Raw genomic sequence first — 21,933 nt, 5'->3', positions numbered from 1 at the left:
CGCGCCACGTGCCTTCTCCAGGGCAATTAACATCAGTGCACCGTGTCGGTTTTTCCTGGCCTCCACAAATAATGCAGTATTGCCACTAGAGATGGTCAAAATCGTTCAAAATCATGGATCACCACCTTTTCAAGCGCAGACCGCCGCGATACGTCCAGGCCTGGCAACGGAAGACAGCAAAACGAAAGCTGAAATTTTAAATTTAGCATTTGAGAAATCTTTCACGCAGGAGGATCGTACAAACATACCGCCGTTTGAGTGTCGTACAGATTCCCGTAGGGGGGACGTAGTGATAGACATCCCTGGGGTTGTGAAGCAGCTGAATGGGTTGAAAATAAATAAATCGCCAGGTCAGGATGGCATTCTAATTCGGTTTTACAGAGGGTACTCTACTGCATTGGCTCCTTACTTCGCTTGCATTTATCGTGAATCTCTTGCCCAACGCAAAGTCCCGAGTGACTGGAAAAAAGCGCAGGTGACGCCTGTATATAAGAAGCGTAGAAGTACGGATTCTCAAAATTACAGACGAATATCCTTAACATCGGTTTGTTGCAGGATTCTCGGACATATTCTCAGTTCGAATATAATGAATTTCCTTGAGACAGAGAAGTTGCTGTCTATTCATCATCACGGCTTTAGAAAGCATCGCTCGCCCTTTTTTCACATGATATATTGCGAACCATGGATGAAGGGTATCAGTCGGATGCCATATTCCTCGACTTCCGGATAGCGTTTGACACCGTGCCCCACTGCAGACTCCTAAGGTACTAGCATATGGGATTGCTTCCCAAGTATGTGAGTGGCTCGAAGACTTTTAAGTAATAGAACCCAGTACGTCGTCCTCGATGGTGAGTGTTCGTCGGAGGTGAGGGTATCATCTGGAGTGCCCCAGGGAAGTGTGGTAGGTCCGCTGTTGTTTTCTATCTACATAAATGATCTTTTGGGTAGGATGGATAGCAATGTGCGGCTGTTTGCTGATGATGCGGTGGTGTACGGGATGGTGTCGTCGTTGAGTGACTGTAGGAGGATACAAGATGACTTGGACAGGATTTGTGATTGGTGTACAGAGTGGTAGCTAACTCTAAATATAGATAAATGTAAATTAATGTAGATGATCAGGAAAAAGAATCCTGTAATATTTGAATACTCCATTAGAAGTGTAGCGCTTGACACAGTAACTTAGATTAAATATTTGGGCGTAACATTGCAGAGCGATATGAAGTGAGACAAGCATGTAATGGCAGTTGTGGGGAAGGCGGATAGTCGTCTTCGGTTCATTGGTAGAATTTTGGGAAGATGTGGTGCATCTGTAAAGGAGACCACTTATAAAACACTAATACGACCTATTCTTGAGTACTGCTCGAGCGTTTGGGATCCCTATCAGTGCGGATTGAGGGAGGAAATAGAAGCAATTCAGAGACGGGCTGCTAGATTTGTTACTCTTATGTTTGATCCACATTTCATGGAAAGACCACAAAGATATAAGAGAGGTTAGGGCTCGCACAGAGGCATATAGGCAGTCATTTTACCCTCGTTCTGTTTGGGAGTGGAACAGGGAGAGAAGATGCTAGTTGTGGTACGAGGTACCCTCCGCCACGCACCGTATGGTGGATTGCGAAGTATGTATGTAGATGTAGAAGAGATTCAGAGAGGTCCTGGAAGGTACCGAAAGGGATGTGGAGCCATGCGGACTACTGTTCCCCGGCCAGATGTGCGAGGTTGCTCGGTTGAGGATCCAGGACGAGAACAGCTCGATCGAGGTGGTCCAAAAGATTCTAGATTCGGTTTAGAACTGTACATTCTGGTGGCCACGGGAGTACGGTAAACACATTCTGGTTCTCTTCGGAGCACTTACGCACACTGCGAGCATTGCCCTGCTGGTAGATGCTATCTTGCCGAATAAAAGCAAACTGCATGTAGGGGTGGACACAGTGCACAAGGATAGATGCATACTTGTGTTGATCTATTGTGCCTTTCACAATGAGGGGGACACCCAGGGAATTATAATATAAAGTTTTAAATTAGCAGTCGTGTACGCTGAACGGCGTATCCAGATAACTAGAAGTCTGAATCTAGAGAGCGGTTTGAAACTGGATAAGAACGGGCGAACGCAGTGGACGAAAGGAACCACAGTTGCGTGAATCGCGGTGGAGCTGAACTGAGGAAAGTGATTCACCGATCGAGACGCGGGACCGAGACCAAATAGACCGTTCCATAAGAGTCGGTCGATTTGTTCAGTTTATTGAACTGTTTTGTTCCTGTGGGCCCATTGCTCCGCGTACGACCTATCTCTGGCTGTCACCATCGACTTTTTTTAGGATAGTATTGGGAATGAATGTCGTTCCTTTCACTTAAAAACTGGTACAAACTGCTGGTCATTAAAAATTCAACACGGGAAATGGTATCAGATAACGAAATTTTATGTCTTGTGAGTATAGAATATACGTTTATTGGCTGTGTTGGTGATGTGAGGGTAATTAGAGTGCGAATTTTAGAACACAGAGCTGCCACGAGTGGTAGCAGAATGGTTGCAAAGAGGCTGGGTATCGGGTAGAACTGGTAATGGATGGCAGATGCGAGTACGTCTTTCCAAAAGTGCTTCAGCTCTATGCCAGCGGTCATCTCACTTAGTGGTGGAATGCCAGCCTCACTGCACGCCATCACCAGATAAATGAGAGGCAGACCTTGCGAACAGAGCTACATCCTCTGTATAGAGGTAGGCCTGGACAGCACGGGAAACATGCGCAACACTATGTTCTACATAATCTTACGTAAACAGCGTAGGACGTACAGTCACCAAAGAAATTAACTGCTAATACTAAGCGTACACAGTAATGAATTTTACTCATAGAACACCAAAGAAAAAATGTAACACCGATTTATAGTGGTGCACAAGTAAGAGAGTAATGAGTTCTGCTAAATTGATCCCCACTACAAATCGATATGCCAGTGATTTATTTTATTATTGCTGATATATTCGTCTGGTGAGAATCAGCAACTGTGCTGATATTTAAGATAATTCTCATTTATTCTTCCGTCTGTGGTACTTTTTAATGAGGTTACATGTTTCGATTACTCGGAATGATCTTGAGATCCAAAACCAAGTAAAACTAATTATGTACCATCTAATATTTTACAAGAAGTAGAAAAGAAGAGACCTGTACATAAATATCGAATTTACCCAAGTAATTGTATCTTTAAACAGTCTTGTCTACTCAGAACCACATGTCAAAGTGATCAGTGTTTTAAACATGTGCCTCCAACACATACTTATTTAAAATACTCACCGCATTTCCAAAAGACAATGATCTGATATGTCGTTCTTAGTAGAGAAGACTTTTTATTGACGCAACTACTTAGGTAAATTCTGCATTTACGAGCAATTCTTTTTTATATACTTATTGTAGAATATTGAATGGTAAATATTTAGTTTTACTTTGTTTTAGATCTGAAGGTGATTCCGAGTGGCCGGCCACGGTGGCCGAGCGGTTCTAGGCGCTTCAGTCCGGAACCGCGCGACGCAGACGGTTGCAAGTTCGAATCCTTACTCGGGCATAGATGTGTGTGATGCCCATAGGTTAGTTAGGTTTAAATAGTTCTAAGTTCTAGGGGACTGATGACTTCAGATTTTAAGTCCCATAGTGCTCAGAGACATTTGAACCGTTTGATCCCGATTGATCGAAACATATGATCTCATTAAGAATGTGTAGCTGAAACGAAACAATAAATGAGTATTATCTTAAATAATTACATTCTATTGTATGGTTAAGAATCTGTTATTTTGTATATTTAGTATTAACAATTAATAGCTATGATGAGCGTAAATTCTTTGTTGTTTACGCTTGCACCATAATGCACCTCGAATCCTAGGTCGCAAAAAAAAAAAAAAAATTATTCGTGAAACAAGTAGCAAATAAGGGTGTTTTTCCCATATAAATATTTCAGCAAGCACCCATAGTGAAACTGACAAAAAATATTTGAATTCTCTATCCTCACATTTCGCTTGTACATCATCGGATGTTTTCTCTGCATTTCTTACTGAAGCTCGAGTGTTTAGTAGTTGTCTTCCAACAGTTCAGAATAGCTTCAGGATACCGGTTGTGGCCTGTTGCAAAAGTTTACTCGCTGCAGTAGAGACAGGAAGGGCGAGTACTGGATGGAAACAGCTCTTGCAGAGATCGATTGACGGTCTGTAGTCTGTAGTCCAATGGAGGTCATGCTATCGTAATATTGTCCTCTCTCTGGAGAGAAAACGCGTGGGGAGGGAGAGTGGGAGGGGAGAGAGAGAAAAACAAAGAGAAGTGATTCAGAGCGACGGGCAATTCCATTAGAATAATAAGCGCGCCGTTGGTCGGCTGGGTGGCGGTGGTTGAGTTGGGGAGGGTGTAGGGGGGTGGAACTCCTCTGGCAAAGCACCGGGTGTGTCTGCATCTGCCTAGACGTGCCCGCCCCACACTGAACTGCCCTTCACTTCAGCGACCGTCGGCATCAACTGCACACTTCGTGCTCAGATTTCCAGCAATGTCAGTCGACATTATCAGCTGCCCTGATCTGTACATTTGCAGGTTTTGCGTAAAAAACTGAGTTTTATACTCCCTGAGTACCGTAAACAACAGGCTTTGCTGTTGTCAATGTCTGTCACACACTTTCCATGGTGAGTGTATGTCTATTCCGTGTATGTGTGTTCCGATGAACTAACTCCGTCTGTATTTGTTGAGAGATTAGCAGTGTGTGTTTGCAGGGTGATGATTTAACTCTACAGTGTGTCGTAAGCCAAGTGAGGTGTCTGGAGGAACTTTCCTGTTATATATCTCTATTCAGTAAACCTACTGGAAAGAAAGAGAGGCAGAATGAGTCTAATGTAATGGCGCTGTATAAAAAAATAGAACTGAGGTATGTTTGCTTCCGAGAAGAGAGAGAGAAATATTTTAGGTTCACCCCGTTGCGAAGAAACGCGTTACTGACTGACAGACTGGGGTAACGCGTTAGTGACTGATAGACGGGTAGCGAAGCCATCAGTGAGGGGCAACCAAAGCTTGGGATGGGAGAGTGGAGGCTGTTCTTCCAAATGCCCCTCCCTCCCTCTCACTCCCCCCTCTCTCTCCCCTCCCTCTCCCTCCCTCCCTCCCTCCCTCCCTCCCTCCATCCCTCCCCCCTCCCCAACGACGTGACACCCGGCCCTTCTCGCCAAATGACACTCTAATGCGTTTCGTGATTATGCTGAATACCCTTCTAAATTCTGTCCGGGGTACGCGGTGGTGGTAATGAAGCACACACCGCCCCACATTTTCTTCTCTTGTTGACAAAATGAAGTTCTGTTCATCACTACCAGTAATTTAATCTGTAATTTCAATCTATGTCATTCCAGTGTACGTCTTTTACCTTTGAGTGCTTTCTACGTGTTGTTACCTCTTTCTGTAATTAACTGCTGCACCGTACATTTGGACATGCGCTCTAGAGACTCCGTTGCAAGGCGCAGATTAAAAAAATAACCTCCACGGTCTCACATCGTATGTTATCTTTTGATTTGCATCGAGGAAAAGTATTTGGAAGCATACGGTCTTTTGATTGAAAGATAGCAGAATTCCTTCACTTCGTCCGCTACATGGTCTCGTATTTTGTTGTGAAGTTTGTCACTCAGTACTTTTCGTCTTCCTTTCTTATACCATTGTGGGTTGGCGGAAGGAGAGGGAGAGAACTGGGCTGATTGCGTGCAACACATTTTACGACATTTTACAGTAGATTCATTAAACATAAAACTCTATACAAGATAAAGATTTGAACTATGCGGCCGACCCTATTTCCTCCAAATTGAAAATTCAACATTGAAACAAATCAAAACATGTATCTGTGAGAGAGAAATAAATTAAATTTAAAAATAATGAACTATGAAAGTGAAACCATTTTAATATCGAAATTCAAGTAGGAATGTGTAAAATATGAAGCACAGAATAACAGCACTGCCTTAATGTTGAAGAATTGCCGTTCCTCACAACAAATAACCTTGTGCCCAAGATCAGCTAGGGCAACAGCTTAACTACAGGTATTACAGCAAATATCTTAAAGGACGTGAATACGATTCGACCACCTAAATTAAACAGTAGCTGGTTTAGGCTTCGCTTTAACTGGTGACTGGTGACACATCGGAAATAACTCTGTCACATTACTTCGAATATCAGCCAACTCGAAATCCATGCAAGTGACACGGGAGGATTTCAACAACGTTAAGTGGTCGTATCGCTGACACAGCCAAGTCCACAGCTTCAAATCAGTCACACCAACATGGTCTCACCGGGCAGCTGGTTGCTGTCCAGCGGAACTCCCGGCGAAGATTCGTCACGGACGGCGCGTATCCTCGGCCCAAGCGGTCACTACTTCGTCCCCTGTACCACCCTAGCGGTCTCGCTCCGCAGCGCCGACGGTAAAGTCAAGTCGAATTCAATGGTGCCGTACTGTTTCTTATACTGATGGGCTGTATCTGTACCAAAGTTCTAGTAAACTGTCGATCCACGCCGCCGCATAACCCCATTTCGTTGTAAGGCATGTTATAACACGCACGCAGCAACGCCATGTATTAATTGCTGGTTAGACAGTAAAGGATATAGGCAAGGTCACATATCTAGTGATACTACACTTGAAAGATGTAACTAAGCTTCACGGTTTTGGGCAAGATCAGTGTGTAGTAATCAAGGAACCTTCCGTAACCCCAAGAGGTGCGGTAGCATTATTCATATGAGTATTTCATCACAAATCTTGTGTGTATTACATCACATATGGATGGGCATTTCATCACGTAAAAGAGGCATAGCCAGAGTTGTGGTGCTTGTATGAACATTTTGGACCCTTGCTTGTATTGATGCATCGTATATGTACCGTAGTTATAATATAAATTATCGATCCACGCTGTCCCTTATGTGACGCAATGAACGTAAGTTTCGAGGTGGAATACTCGTACTGATTATGCCAACGCATGTTATGGGAGTCCAGGGGCTTCCCTCAACTTCCCATAAGCTGTGGAGCCTAGGTATATGAATAGGTATACACTTCAAGTTCAGTACCTTTGCTTATGTGACGCTTATGTTTTGCACTATCTCGCCAGAGGCTAATACATGGCGCTTCAGCTTTCTTGTCGCAATACGCCTTCCACGGACTTTAGTTTAGGCGGTGTCGCAGATGGGTTCGTTACTGTAATTATGATGCATATATAACCTACCCTCCAGTCCGGACGCGACTGCTACGGTCGCAGGTTCGAATCCTGCCTCGGGCATGGATGTGTGTGATGTCTCCCCCCCCCCCCCCCCCCCAAATACAAGCAACATTCGAAAATGTTAATACAGCCATCAGAGTTCTGGCTAAGCCACCTTTAGGTGTATATTACTCGATATTCTGCGTTCTGTAAACTTTCTTCTAATTCGTTCATTTTTTATTTTACCTACAGGACAAAACAGTGGAAATGATATAGAGTGCATTGCTTCCTTATACCCTCTTTAATCCCAATACTTCTCTCTTTTGGCTCTCTATTTTCATTGTTCTTTCTCTGTTCTTGTGCTTGTTGTATGTTACCCGTTTCTATCTACAACAAATCCGTATTTTTCTCACGATTTATAACACATTACACAACTCTACTCTGTAGAACGTTCAATACCTACTGAAGTAAAACACTCCCGACCTAGCGTCAGTTCCCTGTTTAGTATATAACTCTGTGGATAGATTAAAACTCACAATCGTTACAAATCTTTATTGGTAGCGTGCGAAGCGCCAGAGCTTTTTCTCCAGGCCAGTCAGCTGAGCAGCCGGGACCCCTGTGGTGCAGCGTCCCCTCCTGCTACACTGTCCAGCCGGCACTTCCTGCGCGGCGCGACGAGAAGAAACAAACACAGGCTCGCTGCCGGCTTCTTGCATGCTCGGGCCCCTCTTGTCGTTCGCGCCGCCAGACTTCCGGTTTTTTGCGCATGGCAGTCGCCGCGGTTCCTCCACTCATGCCACTCTCTTGCACTGAAGACGTTAAGAGCTTTTATCTACTTGCTGCTAGAACTAGTGTCATTGGGCTGGTAGGCGGATTGCAGACTGCCGTGGTGCCTCGAAAACAGTGGTACAATTAGCCTTCGAGTCCGATTTAGACGGCATATACAGGTTGTTACAAAAAGGTACGGCCAAATTTTCAGGAAACATTCGTCACACACAAATAAAGAAAGGATGTTATGTGGACATGTGTCGGGAAACGCTTAATTTCCATGTTAGAGCTCATTTTAGTTTCGTCAGTATGTACTGTACTTCCTCGATTCACCGCCATGATTTCATACGGGATACTCTACCTGTGCTGCTAGAACATGTGCCTTTACAAGTACGACACAACATGTGGTTCATGCACGGTGGAGCTCGTGCACATTTCAGTCGAAGTGCTCGTACGCTTTTCAACAACAGATTCGGTGACCGATGGAGTGGAGAGGCGGACCAATTCCATGGCCTGCACACTCTCCTGACCTCAACCCTCTTGACTTTCATTTATGGGGTCATTTGAAAGCTCTTGTCTACGCAACCCCGGTACCAAATGTAGAGACTCTTCGTGCTCGTATTGTGGACGGCTGTGATACAATGCGCCATTCTCCAGGGCTGCATCAGCGCATCAGGTATTCCATGCGACGGAGGGTTTGAAGTCACGGTGGTACGTTCTGTTGCTGTGTGTTTCCATTCCATGATTAATGTGATTTGTAGGAAGTGAGCTCTAACATGGAAAGTAAGCGTTTCCGGACACATGTCCACATAACATATTTTCTTTCTTTGTGTGTGAGGAATGTTTCCTGAAAGTTTGGCCGTACCTTTTTGTAGCACCCTGTATGTCTTAATAAGTTCATCATGTTTTCGTTCCTTGATCGCGTCCGTCGGCTATTGCTGCTCGCTGTTGTAAACAACAGAGCTGCTTTCCGCTGGTCGGGCAGTGTTCTCCACGCTGAAGATAATGGGCCTTTCCGCCAGTGCTCTGAGAGTTAGCAGGAAGTGGCCAATTCAGGTGCCTAAATGTTGCGCTACAGGCTGTGCGACCGAAAGGCATGCGTGTTAATTTCACGGAGCGGTTTTGGAGCTCGCGAAACAAGAAGTTAGGCGGCAGCCCTCGCCAAGTTAGAAAGGGTCTCGCGGGGACTGTAAGGTGGAGCTGAAGTCTAGAGTGAGTGATCCTCGATGATCAATATGTATGTTCTACAGCGGAAGACTGAGTTGGTCTTGGAGTTTTAATGAGCGAGCACTTACCTGGTGGTCAGAGGCCTCAGATGAGAAATGGAGAACTTAGCCAGCTGGAGGTAGGGATGCTGGTTGGCATGTTGGAGGTGATTTTTTTTTCGCGATACCTCATCACGTTTCAGATCAGAATATGTCCTAAGGTTATACGAAAAAAGGAATTCACGGATATTGAATGGTACTTTTCAAGATCGCTGCTTCTTGTAAACGGGGGTGATTTTTGCTTTCGTCCAGTTACCTGTATTGGACACAGGCTTTTGTTCGAGGTAGCTATTATGGTTGAAAGAGGGCTTAATCAGTCGCAGAGTTGGTATGGAATCTGATGGGGAATCCGTCGTCGCCTGGAACATTGTTCGATTTTAGATTTTTACTTTTTTATCAACGCCATATGTCCAGCTATTTTATAAATAACACAAAATCACCAGCTGAAACCCATTATATTGTCACTTGCCACGAATATTTACTTCTACAGCACAAACTTCAAAATGCTGCTCAGTGTAAAACCCAAGAGTACAGTATCAATTTTTAACGCTAGAGCACTAAAGGAGGGAGGGATGTTGCATTGCTACTAAACCATCGTAAATTTTACTACTCCATATTTTATTCAAACGAAGTCATAGTTTGTGAGTTGTATACGAGTTAATTACAATTATTAGAACTCTATTGACTTATTACACACAGTAAAAGTACAAAAGTTTTGTTTTAGACCATGTAATGACAAGTTACTGCTCAAAATGTTATTGGAAAACAAGTCACAATTTAAGTTAAGCACTACATAAAATTTAGACTCCTCCCGAACAGGCCAGGAAGGCCCTCCGTTACCGACTGGCCACCGTGTCATCCTCAGCCCATAGGCGTCACTGAATGCGGATATGGAGGGGCATGTGGCCAACACACCGCTCTCTCGGACTATGTCAGTTTCCGAGACCGGGGCCGCTACCTCTCCATCAAGTAGCTCCTCAGTTTGACTCACAAGGGCTGAGTGCACCCCCCGCTTGCCAACAGCGCTCGGCAGACCAGATGGTCACCCATCCAAGTGCTAGCCCAGCCCGGCAGCGCTTAACTTCGGTGATCTGACGGGAACCGGTGTTATCACTGCGGCAGGTCCGTTGGCTAAGCATTACATACAAGTTATAATTATTATAATTCCAAGGGTACGGTATTCTATACACAAAACGAGTAGATTCTTGTGTTTTAGACACTGTTAGTGCAGCTTAGTGTACTGCACAGATTGCCCTTGGCTAGAAAATATCGTCATACCTCGTTTACTCGAAGGACAAAATCAGCATATTGTTCTTCCTTGATGTAGTTTGTAGGTACTGTTGCTGCTGCTCAGCCGAAGTATCCCAAGCTAATCACTGAGTATATCGTGTTAAAATCAGACTCACTACCATCCACACCGTGCTTATTTCAGTAACAAAAGGCGAGATTAGCACTGAAAAGGTCCAATATGATACAGACGCTGTTTTAACTTTGTCTGTTTGTTATTTCACCAAAGATTCCATACTAAGATAATTTCTAAGCAATAAAATATGCGTACTATTAGAAAAACAGGCACACCATTACTAATCATTCGTAGTATTTACGACAAGAGAGTAAGTTGGAGCTAGGCGATAAATAATTCAGACATTGTTAAGCCTATAACACAAACGTTCTTCAATTATCTAATGCTAAAACGTTCGTAATTTTTACTACATAACAAAAAGTAAGCAAAATTTGGTAACACATTTTATTATTTATTAATTATCACTGACAAACAATTCAGGCCACAGTGTGTAATCACAGAAATAATAGTTTTTGACAACAGTGAGAACATTTATTTCGAACAATAAGTGCATAACTGCGCTCGATGCTCTTTGCTAAATGCCTTACAATAAACAGCACAAAACGTTGTCATTCTTCCCTTTTTCGAAGCATATATGTGACAGGTAGTTCTCCTCGGGGCCGATGATATTCCAGCATTTCCACCAGTGCATTTACGATGGGATTCGATTCCAAGGAAGACTGTATAGTGAGGTGCAGGTCATTTGATATTCTTGGTATGTGTAGGCAGCCTGCTGTGCATCCATGGTGAGAATAGCGTTTCACTTAGTCGTATTAGGATGTGTTTCCTTTTTGGGACATTCTCCTGCTCTCGTGTTGTGAACGTGGATTACGCACATATTAACCCACTTAATGTTCAAAACTCCGTAAAATACATACAAAGCCCAGCGTTTAGTCTTCCGGCTGCAAGACATGTTGCGAGACATATGGTCTAATGAATCAATGCAATCTTTTGTGTAATTTTGGCAGTGAATCATTTTAGGTTTCTTAATTAATTCATTTCACTTGGTCGTGCATCGTCGATAACAGAAGGAGTACTTTATTTGCCTTAGGTTTATATGAGACAAGAGTCATTTCCTTGTCACAGATGAACATAGATGTGCCTATCCATACCTTCTTGGTTATAGGTAGTTCTTGAAGTATTTCTCGCTTTTGTCTCTCAAAGTACTAACGAGAGTACCTCCTTTAGCAGATCTTCGGCTAACTTGATAGAGCCGGCCGCGGTGGTCTCGCGGTTCTAGGCGCGCAGTCCGGAACCGTGCGACTGCTACGGTCGCAGGTTCAAATCCTGCCTCGGGCATGGATGTGTGTGGCGCCCTTAGGTTAGTTAGGTTTAAGTAGTTCTAAGTTCTAGGGGACTGATGACCACAGAAGTTGAGTCCCATAGTGCTCAGAGCCATTTGAACCATTTAACTTGATAGATGTGAACCAGTTATGAACTGTAACATCTCGGTTAGATCCTCTCATTGTTTTTGAGGGCTTCTTGACGTATTGTTCTCCAAGTGGCAGACCGTTAGTATGTGTGCCTTTGCCGAAATATGAGGAAGCATCACCTATGTATTTTGTTCCTGCGTCACACGCCACGACAATTTTAATCCCATATTTATCTGGCTTGTTGGGTTCCAACATAAGAAACGGACATCTACGACGAAAAGCAAGGGGTCGTTCGTCCTCTGTAATGAATGAGGCTGGTCTGTAACAGTTACGGCAATTGATTACAAATTCATCCCATAATAGCTGCAAATGGATCGGACTACTTTCGTTTCTCACGAGTCAACTTACTGTACCATCAAACCTCAGACAAGAAATCAAAAGCTCAAATCGCTCGGAACTCATGGCTGTTTTTTTATCTAGGGCTACATAAATTACTGCCAGATAATTCACCAGTTGACGAACCGCTATTGTTCAAAGCTGCTGTCAAGATCAGAGTACCAAGTAAAGCTTTTAATTCTTTATTGGAAGTTGTACTCTGAGTGCTCTTCGCATTTTGATGTCTTGATATTTTCCTCATTACCTCCTCGTTCGTGTGATTTACTGTTAATTTAACATGTCACCTGTGATAAATAAATAAATAAATATTTCTGACGGGGTAGCGACAGTTCTAGCGCCATTGATAGGGGATTGAATATAATGAATAATATTTCCTTGAGGTGTTCAAATGGTTGTGAGCACTATGGGACTTAACATCGGAGGTCATCAGTCCCCCGTTGAGGTGTAAGCGCTGTCTTTTTTTTAGGATCTGGAGATGAGCAGCGACGTCCATCCTTACCTGCAGAGAGATCTTTCGAGGCCGAATGATGTTGTCCCTACCATCGAAAGATGAAGAAACACTTTTACCTGAATTTTAAATGACGGGTGACAGTGATGACGAGCAAGATGAAGAAACCATCCTGGGTCGCTTTCCTGATCGCAACAGAGCATCGCTCCCTTTTTCGCCTAGAATTTGGAGGGTCTGCACCAACGATTGTTAATTTGGCGTTCTTCACTCTCGCCATCTGTAGGGTCAATATCATACTCTTCAACGCCATCGGGTTCATCTTCGCGTGCCCTGTCATAATTGTTGCTGTCATTCTCTCTTGCTCCAACTCAAGTAATTTCCTTATGAAATGTTCAAATGTGTGGGAAATCTTATGGGACTTAAATGCCAAGGTCATCAGTCCCTAAGCTTACACACTACTTAGGCAGGTCTAAGTGGCCGTGCGGTTCTAGGCGCTACAGTCTGGAACCGAGCGACCGCTGCGGTCGGAGGTTCGAATCCAGCCTCGGGCATGGATGTGTGTGATGTTCTTAGTTTAGTTAGGTTTAATTAGTTCTAAGTTCTAGGCGACTGATGACCTCAGAAGTTAAGTCCCATAGTGATCAGAGCCATTTGACCCTTACACACTACTTAACCTAAATTATCCTAAGGACAAACACACACACACCCATGCCCGAGGGAGGACTCGAACTTCCGCCAGGATCCGCCGCCCTTATTTTATCTCCCAGATTTGGGTCATTTACCTTTATTAAATCTGACATGAAATTAAATATGACATAGTAATAGACTGAGTTTATAAATTCTCATATTATTACGTCAGTAAACAAAGCTTGGATCATGCATAAAAGTAATCATAACCCATATTTTAAGCATGTAACAAAGTTACAGACGATCGTAAAAATGACGACTTTCAGAAAAGCTGCCACTGTTGTTTACGTAAGCAGTGCGTGGAGTTTCTTCTTGGCAGTCATAAGTACATCAATCAGTCGCTAAAGCTAGGAAGGTACTGACGAGATGGAAGCGCATGTGACCTTGCCGTGCTTTTCAAGCAACAGTGAAGAATTGGCAGTCGTAATAATTACGAACGTTCGTGTTCTAGGGGATAAGAACAGTGTTTACCATAAAGGTTCAAATGGTTCAAATGGCTCTGAGCACTATGCGACTTAACATCTGTGGTCATCAGTCCCCTAGAACTTAGAACTACTTAAACCTAACTAATCTAAGGACATCACACACATCCATGCCCGAGGCAGGATTCGAACCTGCGACCGTAGCAATCGCGCGGTTCCGGACTGAGCGCCTAGAACCGCGAGACCACCGCGGCCGGCACCATAAAGGTTCTGGAGAGCACGTGTCGTTCAGATTGGCAGGAACAGCGAAGAGATACCAACTGCAGTCGTAAATTTTACGAGTGTTTAGTGATCTCCGCTTTCAGATTTTCAAAGCGATTCCTGCTTCCCGCGTAACTGTAAATTCCAACATAAGGTTCTTACTCCATGTGAGTATAGCGAAGCAAAACAAAACTCCGCAACCACGCTTAATAAAAATAGACAAAAGAGTCGCAGCCAGGCAGCCATGTTGCCTCTCGTTGGTAATCCGTAGTGCAGGACGCATCAAATTGCCTGGGAACCGTGAGCGATCAGCCATGTGCAATTAGTTCCTGAGAGGGCAGATCGCGCGACGTCCTCGGGCGGCATGGCGGCGCCCGCATGTTCTGGTGTCTGTAGCTCAGCCACCTGCCGCGCGCCGGCCACCTGGCCTTCCCTGTTGCCTTTGTCTCCCGCTGCCTGCTGCCTGTCGCTGATAACGACGCACATGCTGCGCACTTCCCTGGTCAGTGTGCTTTTGCTGCAAGCGCCGTTGTCCATCGAGGCCGTACTGTGTGTCGAAGATCCTGGAAATCTTCTTTGTCTGAACCATGTGGTCTGTCATAACTTTAAAGCTTTCCCCGGCGTTTGGCATCAGTACTCCTTGTGAAAAGTCGCGTGCAGCTCAAAGCTTCACGCATGTCAATGTGTTGTTGTTGTTGTTGTCTTCAGTCCTGAGACTGGTTTGATGCAGCTCTCCATGCTACTCTATCCTGTGCAAGCTGCTTCATCTCCCAGTACCTACTGCAACCTACATCCTTCTGAATCTGCTTAGTGTACTCATCTCTCGGTCTCCCTCTACGATTTTTACCCTCCACGCTGCCCTCCAATGCTAAATTTGTGATCCCTTGATGCCTCAAAACATGTCCTACCAACCGATCCCTTCTTCTAGTCAAGTTGTGAAACAAACTTCTCTTCTCCCCAATCCTATTCAATACCTCCTCATTAGTTACGTGATCTATCCACCTTATCTTCAGTATTCTTCTGTAGCACCACATTTCGAAAGCTTCTATTCTCTTCTTGTCCAAACTAGTTATCGTCCATGTTTCACTTCCATACATGGCTACACTCCAAACAAATACTTTCAGAAACGACTTCCTGATACATAAATCTATATTCGATGTTAACAAATTTCTCTTCTTCAGAAACGCTTTCCTTGCCATTGCCAGTCTACATTTTATATCCTCTCTACTTCGACCATCAGCAGTTATTTTATTCCTAAATAGCAAAACTCCTTTACTACTTTAAGTGTCTCATTTCCTAATCTAATTCCCTCAGCATCACCCGATTTAATTTGACTACATTCCATTATCCTCGTTTTGCTTTTGTTAATGTTCATCTTATATCCTTCTTTCAAGACACTGTCCATTCCGTTCAACTGCTCTTCCAAGTCCTTTGCCGTCTCTGACAGAATTACAATGTCATCGGCGAACCTCAAAGTTTTTACTTCGTCTCCATGAATTTTAATACCTACTCCAAATTTTTCTTTTGTTTCCTTTACTGCTTGCTCAATATACAGATTGAATAACATCAGGGAGAGGCTACAACCCTGTCTCACTCCTTTCCCAACCACTGCTTCCCTTTCATGCCCCTCGACTCTTATTACTGCCATCTGGTTTCTGTACAAATTATAAATAGCCTTTCGCTCCCTGTATTTTACCCCTGCCACCTTTAGAATTTGAAAAAGAGTATTCCAGTCAACATTGTCAAAAGCTTTCTCTAAGTCTACAAATGCTAGAAACGTAGGTTTGCCTTTTCTTAATCTTTCTTCTAAGATAAGTCGTAAGGTCAGTATTGCCTCACGTGTTCCAACATTTCGACGGAATCCAAACTGATCCTCCCCGAGGTCTGCATCTACCAGTTTTTCCATTCGTCTGTAAAGAATTCGCGTTAGTATTTTGCAGCCGTGGCTTATTAAACTGATAGTTCGGTAATTTTCACATCTGTCAGCACCTGCTTTCTTTGGGATTGGAATTATTACATTCTTCTTGAAGTCTGAGGGCATTTCGCCTGTCTCATACATCTTGCTCACCAGCTGGTAGAGTTTTGTCATGACTGGCTCTCCCAAGGCCGTCAGTAGTTCTAATGGAATGTTGTCTACTCCGGGGGCCTTGTTTCGACTCAGGTCTTTCAGTGCTCTGTCAAACTCTTCACGCAGTATCGTATCTCCCATTTCGTCTTCATCAACATCCTCTTCTATTTCCATAATATTGTCCTCAAGTACATCGCCCTTGTATAAACCTTCTATATACTCCTTCCACCTTTCTGCCTTCCCTTCTTTGCTTAGAACTGGGCTGCCATCTGAGCTCTTGATATTCATACACGTGGTTCTCTTCTCTCCAAAGGTCTCTTTAATTTTCCTGTAGGCAGTATCTATCTTTCCCCTAGTGAGATAAGCTTCTACATCCTTACATTTGTCCTCTAGCCATCCCTGTTTAGCCATTTTGCACTTCCTGTCGATCTCATTTTTGAGACGTTTGTATTCCTTTTTGCCTGCTTCATTTACTGCATTTTTATATTTTCTCCTTTCATCAATTAAATTCAATATTTCTTCTGTTACCCAAGGATTTCTAGCAGCCCTCGTCTTTGTACCTACTTTATCCTCTGCTGCCTTCACTACTACATCCCTCAGAGCTACCCATTCTTCTTCTACTGTATTTCTTTCCCCTATTCCTGTCAATTGTTCCCTTATGCTCTCTCTGAAACTCTGTACAACCTCTGGTTCTTTCAGTTTATCCAGATCCCATCTCCTTAATTTCCCACATTTTTGCAGTTTCTTCAGTTTTAATCTACAGGTCATAACCAATAGATTGTGGTCAGAGTCCACATCTGCCCCTGGAAATGTCTTACAACTTAAAACCTGGTTCCTAAATCTCTGTCTTACCATTATATAATCTATCTGATACCTTTTAGTATCTCCAGGGTTCTTCCACGTATACAACCTTCTTTTATGATTCTTAAACCAAGTGTTAGCTATGATTAAGTTGTGCTCTGTGCAAAATTCTACTAGGCGGCTTCCTCTTTCATTTCTTAGCCCCAATCCATATTCACCTACTATGTTTCCTTCTCTCCCTTTTCCTACACTCGAATTCCAGTCACCCATTACTATTAAATTTTCGTCTCCCTTCACTATCTGAATAATTTCTTTTATTTCATCGTACATTTCTTCAATTTCTTCATCATCTGCAGAGCTAGTTGGCATATAAACTTGTACTACTGTAGTAGGTGTGGGCTTCGTATCTATCTTGGCCACAATAATGCGTTCACTATGCTGTTTGTAGTAGCTTACCCGCATTCCTATTTTCCTATTCATTATTAAACCTACTCCTGCATTACCCCTATTTGATTTTGTGTTTATAACCCTGTAGTCACCTGACCAGAAGTCTTGTTCCTCCTGCCACCGAACTTCACTAATTCCCACTATATCTAACTTTAACCTATCCATTTCCCTTTTTAAATTTTCTAACCTACCTGCCCGATTAAGGGATCTGACATTCCACGCTCCGATCCGTAGAACGCCAGTTTTCTTTCTCCTGATAACGACATCCTCCTGAGTAGTCCCCGCCCGGAGATCCGAATGGGGGACTATTTTACCTCCGGAATATTTTACCCAAGAGGATGCCATGTAACGCGGCGAAAATTTGAAAACATACTGAAACTGCTTAGTTGCCGGCTTTCCTACTGGTGAACAATCAGCATCCGTACTGGTGATCTACTTGGACCGCTTTTCCCAGAACGAATTTGCTAACTTTCTTGGGAGACAAAATAGATATAAAAATGTTGCTACCGAGGTAATAGATGCTACAACTGCTCATTCCGCCCTACAGCTACCGTCCAAAATAGTCTAAGAACAATTCCCGGTATGTAAAATCTCAAGAGCATTCGGACGGGCTTGAACTACTAAAACAAGCTAAAATTATCTTCTGGGACGAATGCACAATGGCACATAAACAAAAAATCATTCGCAACCATTGACAGAACATTACAAGACTCACTTTTCTCAACAACTTTTACAAATAGGCGAAGGCACATATCCTACTGACGAGACGACCGGCCTCATTAAACCCAACAGTGATTTGTGCAACGTAACCACTGCTGAAAACGAACTCATGGACCAAATTTATGCGAACATTGTTCACAACTCAACCAATCCCTGCTGTCTTTTTAAAAGGGCAATTTCGGCAACTAAAAATAATACTGTCGACGATTTCAACTTTAATATTCAAAAGATAATTCCCGATGAAGAGAGAATGTACAAATCGATCGACACGATGGTAAGCGTTGAAGAAAATGTGAATTTCCCTACACAATTTCTAAACTGTTTGCAAGTACCAGGAATGCAGTTACACTCCCTTGGTACCTCCACTGGTAATAATAATAATAATAATAATAATGTAATTAAACAAACACGTGTGACAGTTCTACAGTTCTCATAGGGTGTCGCAAGTGTGCATAAGCTCCTTTGGCACACGTCACAGAGTTGAAGTGGCACTCACCGCATATTTTCGAATTATGGCTCTTGTCGCAGTAGTTAGCGTAGTCGCTGTTTTGTAGATAACTCACTTTTGACGCTACGTTGATCACTACAAAGAATTAATGAGATGGTAACTGGGGAAATCCTATTAAGTTATGTTACCCTTTTAGAAGCCGTCTTCATGAATGTAGCTCGTAATTTTCAACTAAGAAATTGATGTTAATTGTGTGTTAAGAAACTTTTTACGACGCTAAGAATTTTTATTGTGTTCGACCTGAAAAATGAATAGAACCATTCACAGTGACTTGACAACTTATTTCGCAGATTTGACAGATCCACTAATTACCTTTTACAGTACCGATCCACACAGTGTACTTTATACGTTAATCTGCCTTGTTCACATTCGTGCCCAGTCACTGCCACACCTGATCTTCCCTTTTGTGTTTCTTCATCACGGCGGGGGCCTGTGTTCTTTCTCCGCCACGAAAAGCTACTCTTCCTCATGAGGTCATCACCTTATACGTCTGTTACCGTGGCGCTGCCGAGAACAAGCCGCTTACTGCCAAGACAGCTAGCTGATTTACTTTGTTTGATGCTTAGGGCTAATTAACCATCGGCATTACACATATTCGTTGCACAATTTATAAAGTGAAATTAAGGGGTGAAGTATCTGCACCGAAAAAAAGAACCAGCATTCGCCAAGAAACAGCCCGTTTTTTACAATTTAATCCTATGATGAAAGGACTGTACCGGGTGGTCGTTATGTGTAGAACCAACCTTTGAAAACAGAAACAGGTGGACAAACAGGGTTTTAATGTCAGCTATTATGAGATAGGAGCAAGAGAAAAGCCTATGAAGTTATGCTACCAATGTGGCGGCTATTTTGGAAGCTGCTTTCTTGGACGCAACGTGTTATTTTCAAATAGAAAGGTGATCATGTGGCGTACGAAACAAAGCATTACACAAGAAAAGTAATGGTGCCATTCATTTGAGCATAACTTCGTGCTGCTAATAGTACTCTGGTATGAGTTTCCCGATAGACCAGGCGGGCTGATGGCGCAACTACTTACATCAGAAAAAGAGTGATCGAAACATGTCATCTAATTAAAAATAACTGAAGAGTAAACGAGAATCTTTTATATATCAATATAGTCGGTGATTCCATCGAGACGGAGATGTGGGCCCCTCTGGACGGAGATGTGGGCTACAGTGAAAACGTCGTTGATTCCCGAATTTTGTCGCATTTTGTGTAGAACAAGGCAAATGCTTGTGATGACACTTAGAGACTGTGTGTAATCCAATACGTTGTTAGGCTGTAGTTATCCGCACCACCCTTTCGAAAATGGTTCAAATGGCTTTGAGCACTAAGGGACTTAACATTTGAGGTCATCAGTCCCCTAGACTTAGACTTACTTAAACCTAACGAACCTAAGGACATCACACACATCCATGCCCGAGGCAGGATTCGAACCTTGCGACCGTAGCAGCTGCGCGGTACCGGACTGAGCGCCTAGAACCGCTCGGCCACGGCGGCCGGCCACTACCCTTTCGTCATGGGCTTTAACTAACCCATGTACCAAAATTCTGATTATTGTTGTACGGCGACGCTAATTTGCTGTGTACGGCGCTCTGGACTCCTGCTGAACAATGCAAAGCTGCAACTGTTGTTGTGAGTAATTCATTCATAACCTTTTCGATCGTCCAGCTTTCGGCTTGCCTGCGACAGAGCCAGCTTCACGGGATTTCGGAAGTTACGCCGCCGGATAGTGGGTAACGGGGGAGGGGAGCGGGGGTGGGGGGGAGGGTGTCTGTCCGGATGGCTTGTGATGAAATAATGTGTGATAACACAAAGAAAATCTCAGTGGTTTTGTTACCGCCGTCAACTTTCACGAAGAAACCTCAGCGATAATTCGATTATGAATAAAGCTATACTCATATGAGAGGCACCAAAGTTTCGCCTTGTAATTCTCTATCTAATATGTCACGTGACCCCGTTTGCAATTACGAGTTGCATCCGTGATGTGGGCATCTGAAGTTGCCTCCATGTTAGTAATATGGCCTAACTGGTCCCACCTGCTCCCCATCTACATTTACACATACATCTTATTCCGCAAGTTATCTAACGGTGTATGGTGGCGGATACTTCTCTTACTACTAACTGATCCCGCTTTGCTGTTCCACTCGCGAATGGCGCTTGGGAAGAACGACGTCAGTAAGCCTCAATATTCGCTCTAATTTCTCTCATTTTCTCGTCGTGGTCATTCCGCGAGATGTGTGTAGGACGATGTAATTTGTTGTCCGACTCTTCGCAGATAGTGCTCACTCGAAATTTGAATAGCAAACCTTCCCGCGTTGAACGTGCCCCTCTTGTAAAGTCGACCGCTGGAGCTTGTAGAGCATCTTTGTAATGTCCTCGCACCGACTAAACGATCCCGTGAGCGCCGCTCTTCGTTGGATGATCTGTCTCCCTTCTATCAGTCCTACGTGGTAAGGATGCCAGCTAGGTTAACAGTACTCAAGAATCGGTCGAAGAAGCGGCTTATAAGCCACTTACTTCGTGGATGAGTTAGATTCCCTTAAGATGCTTCCCGAGAATCTCAGTCTTGGATCTGATTTCCAGCTATTTGTTTTCCGTGGTCATGACACGTATGGTCGTCGTAGATAGTTACCCTTAGATATTTTACGGTAGGTACTGTCTCCAGCAATTCGTCGTCCATAGTGTGTAGTTGTACAGTAGCGAATTTCTTTCTCCGTACTGCGCATTACGTTACATTTATTTACGTTCACCCTCTGCCTCGGAGCCGCTACTTCTCACTCAAGCATCGCGAGGTTGATTTCACCCTGTTCCAGTCCTCTATCGAGGTAGAAGTCCGTGACAGTACCAGGAAGCGAACCCGGATCCTCCACATAATGCCCATAACTATCACCACTGAGTTATGGAGGGGACACGTACAGTCAAAACCCATTTCCATTTAAATTTACGACATTTTACAGCCACCATCTGTTCAGTTAATGTTATCAGCACATTCTTAGTGTAGACTCTCGCAGAGGGTCTTCTACAGTTCAGTTAGGCTGCGTGAAGCCACTTGTATGCCTCCTCGTCCAAATGGAAGCCACAGCGGAGCGGTGGTCGGCCACGCAGCCTCTTTCAGAGTGCGCGTCTGGGAAACCGGGCGAAGGCGGCCTGCCGAGATTGTCCCGTAATTTGGCCCAACAACCGTGATTTATTGAGCGAAATAGCGGCGGGCCGGGTGGCTGGCACTATCTCGGACATC

General features: G+C 43.8%; 1 protein-coding gene and 1 pseudogene across 2 annotated transcripts in view; one reads left to right on the top strand and one right to left on the bottom strand.

Moving 5' to 3' along the window:
• LOC126353835 (ecdysone receptor) overlaps positions 1–21,933 on the top strand; it is a 1,466,551-nt gene that overhangs the window by 1,026,315 nt on the left and 418,303 nt on the right. The gene's annotated exons all lie outside the window — the stretch shown is intronic.
• Positions 10,234–10,351, bottom strand: LOC126356546 (5S ribosomal RNA; annotated as a pseudogene).

This window comes from Schistocerca gregaria, chromosome 3, assembly GCF_023897955.1.
Source record: "Schistocerca gregaria isolate iqSchGreg1 chromosome 3, iqSchGreg1.2, whole genome shotgun sequence".
Classification (NCBI taxonomy): Eukaryota; Metazoa; Arthropoda; class Insecta; order Orthoptera; family Acrididae; genus Schistocerca; species Schistocerca gregaria.
The sequence above is the reverse complement of the archived record's forward strand: the minus strand, read 5'-3'. Positions and strand labels throughout refer to the sequence as shown.